General features: G+C 40.8%; 1 pseudogene; it reads right to left on the bottom strand.

The window, feature by feature from the left end:
- Positions 1–3,295: 3,295 nt before the first annotated feature.
- LOC129073573 (40S ribosomal protein S27-like) lies at positions 3,296–3,563 on the bottom strand (annotated as a pseudogene).
- Between the last annotated feature and the right edge of the window lie 6,499 nt (positions 3,564–10,062).

Genomic DNA, 10,062 nt, shown 5'->3' with positions numbered 1-10,062 from the left:
CATAAAAGATCATTATAAAAAATAGCACAGTGTAATACAGGGAAACTCAAATACAATCATTTTTAGCGACAGTTACTTAGATTGGAAAAATATCATTGTTTGCAAACACAACATCACCAAGCAAAGGTCATTTCGACTAGGAGGGCTATTCGGACATTTAAATAGAGCGAGAAGTATAAAAAACCACCTCCTACTAAATGTCCATCAATAATTCTCAAAAATCAACAAAGGCCAAGACAAGTTCAAGAGACAGAGCAGTAACTCTATAAAAGTTACTTTTAAGCCCCTTGTGGCTGCCTGTCTGGGGAGATGATCGACGTCCCGTCTGTTTTGTTTAGGTGCAGCCCCTGTGTCATGGGCAGTCTTTAGAACCAACCAAGGTCACAGAAGGTTCAGCAGCCCTAGTGGCTGTTCTGTGAAGGTTTAGCTTTAAATCATACACAAGGAGGAGGATTTCTATGTATTTGTTCCCAAGTACTTAAATCTTAATACCTAACTAACTTCCCTGCCCTTTACCCCACACGTCTTCATTCATCCATGTTCCTGTGCAGGGTATGGGAGGGGTAGTGGTTGTAATAATTTTGGGAGGTGATGTCCTACCAGGGGGAATTCTCAATAGAACTTTTTCTTCACTTCTCCGGCAGCTGGCCTGCCCAATGTCTAATATTAACTTTCCTGACAGGTGAAGCAGGAAGCAGTGAGGTAGTCAGGGGCTTTTTGCCCTATAATTAATAATTCTTTCTGGGCAGTATTAGAGGAATTGTGTGAGTTTTTAGCAATAGGGTACAAGCGCCATGAAACCCCACCACCAACCACCAATAATAGCAGGCATGCGAGGAGGGACGACCGAGAGACCCAGCCGCGGCTGCTTCTGCTGTGCAGTTGCGCTTCATTCGTCCAGACTATGTCAAGAGTCGGCTGTTGGTCGGCTCCTAACATCTACCTGTGTCACATAACACCACTAGCTGTCAGTTCTGTCTGTAGCCTGATCCATATCATTTATCCTCTCTGGAACCTCTCGCCTTATCTCTCCGCTTCTATAGATTCTGTTCACCCATGAACCCCGCCCCAGTGCTCTCCAGAGGATGATCTCACTCACCTATACGTCCAAAGACATTCACTAGAGTCACCAGTGCCTTACTGATATGTTTTGTGTAGCCTGTATGGCAGCTTTAGAAAATTAGAATTTCAATGCATTTGAACAGGACGTGCACTGTCTGGTTTGACCACAGTGTTCACTATTCCTTTTTGTGTCATCCTCAAGCAGGTTCATATATTTACAATACCAACTGTTCATTTAGCACCCCTCGATAAACTAATTCTTCCCTAAATGGACAGCTTCTCCACTGCTCTTAGTGCAATTCCTAAATTATACACAGATATTTTTCCACATTTAATCTTTTGACCACAGTTTTTAGTTATCTGTATTAATCTGCTCATCCTGAAATAACAAAATACCACAGACTGAGCAGCTTAAACCATAGAAACTTAGTTATTTTCTCATAGTTCTGAGAAGTCCAATACTGAGGTGCTGTCAGGATTAGTTTCTGGTGATACCTCTCTTCTTGGCTTGTAGATGGCCTCCTTTTTGCTTTATCCTCATGTGGTCTCTTCTCTGTGCATGCATAGAGAGAGATTTCTGGTATCTCTTCTTCTTCTAAGGACAGTAGTTCTATGGATTAGAATCCTGTGTTTACCTTAGTTACCTCCTTACTGATCCCATCTCATACTGTCGTTCTAGCAGGACTTCAACATGTGACTTTGGGAAGAATATAATTCAGTCTGTGACATTATCAAAACACATTTATATCCTGGAGAATCACATGAGAGTGTACAAAATTCCTTTAGGATTTGACCATCTATGATATTCCTGCAGCCTTGCTAGCTGAACTGAGGCAATTTAGGGTTGTTTTCCACATGAGGGGCAACGCACAGCAAACAAAGCCAAGTGGATTTCAGCTGCAGTGCCACTGGCACAGGGCAACAACAGTACCTGCTCACCGTCACAGAGGGTTGCGATTTGGGGCTTATCATGGTCATGCACCTGATCTGCAAAGAGAAAGTTCAGAAAGGAGAAAAAAGTAGATTTTTGTGAGTTTGGAGTCAAATCAGTAATTACATCTGTTCATTTGTTTACTAATTTTTTTAGTCCTTGTTGGAAGATACTGAGGATTATACACCTGAAAAACTGTACCTTAAGGAAATTATATTTCAGTTGGAAGAACAAGATCACACATAAGAAATTTTAATGACAGACAGGTAGTAACATGTGAAGTAATTTATGTCTAAATGTCAAATGAGAGGCATAGGCAATAATGCTGGATGTTTATAAGGAGATAAGTTCATTGTAAGCTGATGAGGGCAGGTCAGGGAAAGTCTCATGAAAGAGGTAAATAGTAATGGAAAAAATATAATAAAAAAATAGTATGCATACAAAAATGTAATGGGAGAGATGAACTTGCTCAATAATCCTTTAAAAAAAAAGAACCATACCTCAGAAGAAGGTCTCTTGTAATTTGCCACCCAGTAGAGCATGCTTTCTCTGTTTTAAATTAATTGGTTTTATTATTATTTATTTATGGCAGGGCCAACAGATCAAGAGACAAGTGCCCAACTGCCATTGAAATGATAGTTCATTACTCCTAGTTCCCAAGAGGAAGGGCGAGGCCATGTCGTGGAGGACCACATGGAGAAGCACCAGAAGGAGCAGGCATGGGGTAGGACGTGGTGTCTTCCGGAAGGAATGAGAGAGGCAGAGTAAGCAAGTTTAAGATTGGCTGGATTGAATAATTTCAATGGTCCCTGGGGCAAACTGGCTGCTCCTGCTTGTCTGGTACCCAGCCCTGAGGTAATTGGAGCTGGTGGGTAGCAGGCCAGAGTAGGAGAACCTGACAAAGGAGGTGAAAGGGCGTATGAGCTCTGGGTTAGTTGGTTTGTATTTAAAAGCTATACTCATGGGCAAGTCGTTGACTGTGTCTAGGAATTGGCTAGCCCTGGAAAGTCCCAAATGTCAAAATACCAGAATACAGAAAAAAAGAGACATGGTTAATGTACACCTTAAAAATATCAGAATTCTTTTTGTCTTACTCTGCAGCAGGTACATTTGTCTTTGTATATATATATATATTTTTTGCCCCTAATCAAAACTATATTGAAAAATTTATACCAAAATAGGAGATTGCTGTTGTATAATTACAAAATGAAAGGTAATTATATTATCTTGGTATATTAATTAGAATTACTGAACTGATAAGGCTTTCTGTGATCTAACAAATTCAGAAAGTTTTGAGGATCATTAGTGTTGCTTCCTTAGAAATAGACACCATACTGTGAGCCTAGCCTTTTCTCCTGTGGGCTGGCACACTGTTGACCAGCCTACACAAAGAACCACCGTGTGAGCATGGCTGGAAATCATGGCAACCTGAATATTTTACATCCATAAAATAAGAATCTGGACTTTGAACAACTTGTTCCTTTTTATGTTTTTTCTTTTCCTCTTCCAAGGACAGGTGTAGTAAATCTCTAGCCAGAGGCCTGTTGATCCTTTTGCAAGTCCAGCCCATCAAGTTCTCTGAGGCGGTACCCCTGGCGAGCAGCATACAACCGTCTTTGTATTTTCCATAGGAGGCTGAGATGGGAGTTTGAATGATTTGAGCATCTAGCAGGTGGAACAGGGTGCAGCTAGCACCGTCCCCCCACACTCAAGGGGATTTGCAATGGGATCCAGAAATTGGGGTGTCCAAGAAAAATATAGGATATTCTCACCACCCCAACGTGGGCTGCCGTGGGGGATGGGAGACGTGGAGAAGGACCACTGAGAGTTACTTTGCATGTCAACAACAGGAGGATAGCTTCATTCCTCTTATGCAAAGATGGTTACTTTTCATATCAACAAGGCTAATTGGAAGTTAAACCCAGGATATAATTGGGCAAGAAGCTCCGTGGGTTGCAGCGCCTGCTAAAGGAGTCGGAGACGGGGTTGCAGGGGAGGATTCCTCCTGAGGTTTGGATCCAGGTGCAGCAGCCATGCTAGAGGCTTTGACCACGCAGTATGGGGAAGCAGGGAAGCAAGATGCAGCAGCCATGCAGGCAGCTCCTCCAGTTACAGCGTGTGTGCATGAGAGCTCAGAGATGGTTCACTCCATGCCATGGGGGAACAATGCTAAGACCATGTGGGAAGGAAAGAGGAGAAAGGGCTCTTGCTAGTGGGCCATGGGAAGGTACCACATGGGTTTGGATTAAGAACTGGAAATCGCAGCAACACAGCTCATGGTGCTGGGAACCATGAGATGCCTGCCTAGCCGAGCTCCAGATTTCTGCTTTCTTCTGCTCATATGTACTTCTTTACATGTGTCAGCAAGAAGGTCTCTCCCATCAACGCAGAAGTACTCCCAGCTTACACTCTTAAAGATAACAGTGCACAAGGGCATCATGGGCACAAAGGAAGCTTAATGGGAAAGCCAAAGCTATGATAAGAAGTCCTGAAAACATTTCTCTATCTCTTTTTTTCCTATAGTAAACCTAGAGATGCTCTCTGGAGATTGTTTCCAGGCTTTAATTCATCGACCATGATGTTCACTGGTGACAACACTGGTAGGTTTCTGATGGAAGATCACACGGATGGCTCTGAATTCAGCAGACAGGGCATCGCCTCTGGGGTTCTATTTTGCCAAATTCCTGATTTCATAGATAAAAGCCAACGTGCCCAAGGCTGCTTTCTTTCAAAAGCTTGGCAAGCACTCACTGGTTCGCAGTAGAGCATGCATTATGTGGGCATACATATAAGCACATAGATACACACACACATACAGGTGTACACATGCACACTCAAAATGGCAGAGGATGGAATACTCTGACCTAGAACCAGTCAGGATATGTCTGAAGCAAATGCACTGTCCCCTTTTTAGTTCTACTGGAAGCTTCACATTGTTCTAGGAGGTCCCCAGTTGACGGCAATGTGATGAAGGCAGGCTGTCTACTACAGAACTAAAGTCAAAGGAATCCATTTTCTATATTTCAGTTCTAGTTGCTCTCCTGGAGGAAATGCTTGTGAGATCATTTTAGGTAACTAAATGTAGGATACTTTAATATTAGGGAAGGGGGCAAACATATACATAGGTCCTTGTTCATCTGAAGATAATAAACAAAATCTTACATAAGGGAAAGAGGACTAAGGTATGGATAATTCAAAAGAGCAAATAATCCAGAACCTGTGTTAATAATGCAAAATTACTATTTAAATCTGATTTCTGGTTTCTGGTGATCCTTAACTGCCTATGCACATGTAAGAGTGAGTTACAAGAAACAGAATGAAAGCTTTGTCTTTGGAACAAGCTGGCTTACTCACTGTAGGTGGTAGGGTAGGGCTGTGACCATTTCATTGAGAGATCTCCAGTTGTCAGTCTCCAAAAGTCTCTTCTCTTAGTATGTCAGATTCTCCAACGTCCTAACTGGGGAGGCAGGTGTAGGTATAAACCTAATTGATAGGGTTCTGGGGTGCAAGAGGCAAAGAGGAGCTGAAGAAGTACACTATTCAACACACTTGTAGACTAGTTTTCTTTATTTACGGTTTTCAGATGGTCTTCCTCCCATTCCTACTAGCTATGATCTAGTCCTCCACTTGAAAGAGTAAACTTCACAGCTTTCCTGATAGCGAGGGAGGGGAAGCTACCTGGCTACATAATTTGAAGGAAAGGTCCCAAGGTCTTACTATTCCTTGTGTAGAATTGCAACCAATCCCATTTCCAATTGTACCTGCATCTCTGCCTCCAGACATATCTGGTGTTCCCCGTTGCTGAATCTGTTAGCTTCTATAGCAAGAATCAGCTTGTTTCTTGTTAATTTTCCCTAGTGCAGGCACTGATGTTTCAAATTTCTCTGGTCTGTGAAATAATTACCACCTGATCCACCTGCTTTCCCAATTGTAAAATTCTGTTGTCCTCCCTTGAAATCTGTCATCGCCTCTCCTGTTTTCTTGTTATCGTGGTTTTGTGGAGAAGAACATCTATCTATTTAAGAGAGATGAATTATTCATACTCCTCAGTTCATGTACAACAAATTATTTTGCAATACAAGGGTTCTCTCTTGCTTATTTTATTTTATTTTACTTTTTTAAAATCCTCACCTGAGGATATGTTTATTGATTTTAGAGAGACAGGAGAGGAGAGAGAAAGAGAAAAATTGATGTGAGAGAGTAACATTGATTGTTTGCCTCCCTACACACCCCAACCAGGGATTGATCCTGAAACCTAGGCATGTATCCTGACTGAGAATCAAACCAGCAACATTTTGGTGTAAGGACAGGCAATACTCCAACCAATTGAGCCACCTGGACAGGGTTGTTTATTTTTATATGTGTATTTATTCTCTTCTTTCCTTTTCCCATTCCTAAATCTTTCCTTCTTCAAAGGCATGGATACCTTGTATGTTTAATGCATACACAGTAATTTTAAGTTCTTATAAATGTATATTATTGTTTTATGTATATGCATTATATATATGAATTCAAACTCATATATATGGTGTGTTATAATTCTTATTTAATTTCATTTTTCATTCATCATCATATTTTTAAGATCCAACCATATTAGTGTGTCTATATCTAATGATTTATATTTTTTCTTATTTCTTTGCTGGTGTTTCCTTTAATTATGGTTCTTTTGAGTGGAGTTCCATATTATTTTTCTTTCTTTCAGCATATCTATAGTCAGCCGCTGTGGAAAACAGTATGGAATTTCCTCAAAAAACTAAAAATGGAACTGCCTTTTTACCCAGCAATTCCACTGTTGGGGTTATACCCTAAGAATCCTGAAACACCAATTCAAAAGAACCTATGCACCCCAATGTTCATAGCAGCACAATTTACAGTTTTAGATATTTTTCAATGAAGCAATAACTTACAGATGTTTTTCAGACAATTTGAGTGCAAAATTATTCCAAATTTTTATTACTTTACCCCAATCTTTTATAGCTGTTTGCCCACACCTAATCCAAAAATAATTATTGTTGAGATTTACATTTATATTCCTTTCCTGAGTATTCATTAATTGGGAAAAATACTTTGCTCTCAAACTCATATTTTAATAAGTTTTGACAAAAATTTGACTACAGTTGACCATTACAATAACAAATACAGCTAGCCTAACCCAGTTTGAGGGTAAACACACAAAAAAATCTTGGTAAACATACAACTCAGCTGGAGGGACAAGTATAGGAGCATAGTAGAGAAGAGCGATTTTACAGGCAATGGGCATTAGGTGAGATATTTTGCACAATAAACATAAACATTGGTTAATTTAAGAAAACTTACATTGTTTTTGTTTGTTTGCTTATTTTTGAAAACATTCTATCAATTTGATTCCTTTTTGTTTCATTTATTTAGGTCTATTGTACTTAAATAGGAATAGCTCCACAACAGGACAGGATGGAGAATAGTTAAAAGTAGGTCTCCAGAAAGTTGAAAAGAAGATACTAGTACTTTTGAAAAATGTATTTATTCCAAATATGTAGTATCAATGTTTTAACAAATCCAATCTCCTCTTCCACTTAGGATTTCAGATGGGATTATGGTTGAAGAACAGATAAGGAGAAGTTTGAGCCAAGAAGCAAATCATCCACAGCTTTGGATTGTGTATGATCATCAACCAACCACTCACACAGGTTCATTTTCCCAGTCTGCATTCTCAATGGCACCTCCAAAACAGCTCAGGGTAATCCACCTGTTCTTCCAGAAAAAGCGTCCTCAGAATGCTACAAAGAACCTCTCTTCCAAGAAACACAAAACCTTGTGTATACATAATCTCATTCAGTCCTCAAACATCTTCCAAAAGGAAAAGATAAATGACAAATTGATGCTGTGTTTGGCAAGAAAAGAAACTGAGGCTAAGGGAGGAAATTGACTTATTAGAAACCACATCACAGCAGTGACAGGAGTTGACTGGCAATAGTCTGGTATCACTTTTTATGGAAACTCCAATCTCCTTCCACTTATAAAAAGCAAAAGGAAATAAATATATGTGTAAAGTTAAACACATTTGTGGAATTTGTTTCACAATCTTTACTGTGTTTTTTTGTAAATTTGTTTGTTTTTTAATTTTTTTAAAATATGTTTATTGATTTTAGAAAGCAAGGAAGGGGGAGAAAGAGAGAGAGAGAGAACCATCAATGTGAGAGAGAAACATTGATTGGTTGCCCCTCATATGAGCCCTGACTGGGGATTGAACCCAAAATATAGGTATGTGCCCTGACCAGAAATAAAATGCCTAACTTTTTGGTACATGGGATGGTGCTCTAACCAACTGAGCCACACTGGCCAGGGCTTCTTATTGTTTTAATCTAATATTAATAAGTTAGGAGGTGTTCATTTTGTTAATGTAGAAGTCTTATTTTCTTCTGAGCCAAAACAATGCATTACTTTGTTGCTATTTATAATTGACAATTGGAAAACAGAAATGGAGTGGTAAGCTCAAATGAACAAATAAATCAGTAACACATGGCAAGATTTTTCATTTTTCTTGTGTTTCTGGCACCCTAGAATATTTCTTGGCAGACTTTTGGTCAAAATGGCAGCATAGGCAGACATGGCTCACCTCTTTGCACAACCACATCAAAATTAAAACTAAAATATAATACAACCATCACTCAGGACCATTACAAATCAAGTTGAATGGAGGTCTGACAACTACAATATTAAGGAAACCACAGCCATCTGAACTGGTAGGAAGGACACAGGCATGGAATGGGTTGGTCCCATACCCACATGTGGTGGATAAAAATTTGGGAAGGATATCTTAGGAGTGAGGAGTCCCAGCACCATACCCAGCCACCCAGCCCAGGGTTCCATGGCCAAGAAGGTAAATCCCCACAAATTATGGCTGCAAAAACCAGTGAGGATTGAGTGGGGGGAAGAAACTTCTGGAGCTCCAGGTAGTTCCTCTTAAAGATCCCGCACATGGACTCACCTACTCAGACTCACTCCCTCTGAGCTCCAGCACTGGGTTAGCATACTTGCAGAAGCTGAAGTGTCTGGCATCAAAGTGAGCATAGGCCATTGTCCTTTTTCTAAACATGCCCCCCACAGAGCTACAGAACCAGCAAGCTGATGCCATATCTGAGACTCCATCAACTTGGCTAACACTGTTTGACATGCCTTGGAGATCCAGAAACTCTGCCCCACCCAACTTGTGAGTCCACCCAAGCTGCTTGTCAGGCAAACAACAGCTGGCCTCAGTGAGCCCCAGGCCTGGCACTAGCAGCAGTCAGCCTAGGTACACAACTTAGTTTTGCCTGGGAATCTCCAAGTCTAGCACAAGTAGCAGCCATCTCAGGCTGCCTTATAGCTCACATACAGTGTCCCCAGGCAAAACACAGGTGGGGTCTGACCTTGGCCTGTACCACTTGAGAAACCCCATGGCTAGTGTATCCAGGGGATAGCTACAGACCACATCGGAGCACCATCACCCTGCCCCTGCATAGTTGATCCTGCATGGACAGCAGAGGTTGGTGGTCAGTGGTCACAGCTAGTACTTGCAGCTGAATGGCCTGGGTAAATCCCTCCCATTGATCTGCCAACAGCAACCAAAGCTCAACTACAAGAGGACAGTGTACTCAGCCCACACAAAGGGTACACCTCAAGTGCCCAGCTTTGGTGATAGGGGAGGCTGTGCCACTGGACTCAACAGGACACCTACTACATTACACAACACTACCAAGACATGGAGTCAGAGCAGCTCTACCTAATACATAAAAACAAACACAGAGATGCTGCCAAAATGAAGAGACAAAGAAACATGGCCCAAATGAAAAAACAGATCAAAACTCCAGAAAAAGAGCTAAACAAAAGGGAGATAAGCAATCTATAAGAAGCAGAGTGCAAAACACTGGTTATAAGGATGTTCAAGGAACTTAGTGAGGACCACAGTAGCATAAAAATGATCTAGTCAGAAATGAAGGATTCACTAATTAAAATAAAGAACAATTTATAGGGAGACAGTCGAGTAGATGAAACAGAACCAAACTGATGATTTGGAACATAAGGAAGCAAAAAACCACCAATCAGTGCAA

The sequence above is a fragment of the Pteronotus mesoamericanus genome, unplaced genomic scaffold (genome assembly GCF_021234165.1).
Source record: "Pteronotus mesoamericanus isolate MK-2021 breed Mesoamerican mustached bat unplaced genomic scaffold, CSHL_Meso_final contig_42, whole genome shotgun sequence".
NCBI classification, from domain to species: Eukaryota; Metazoa; Chordata; class Mammalia; order Chiroptera; family Mormoopidae; genus Pteronotus; species Pteronotus mesoamericanus.
This window is presented reverse-complemented; position numbering and strand designations above follow the sequence as displayed.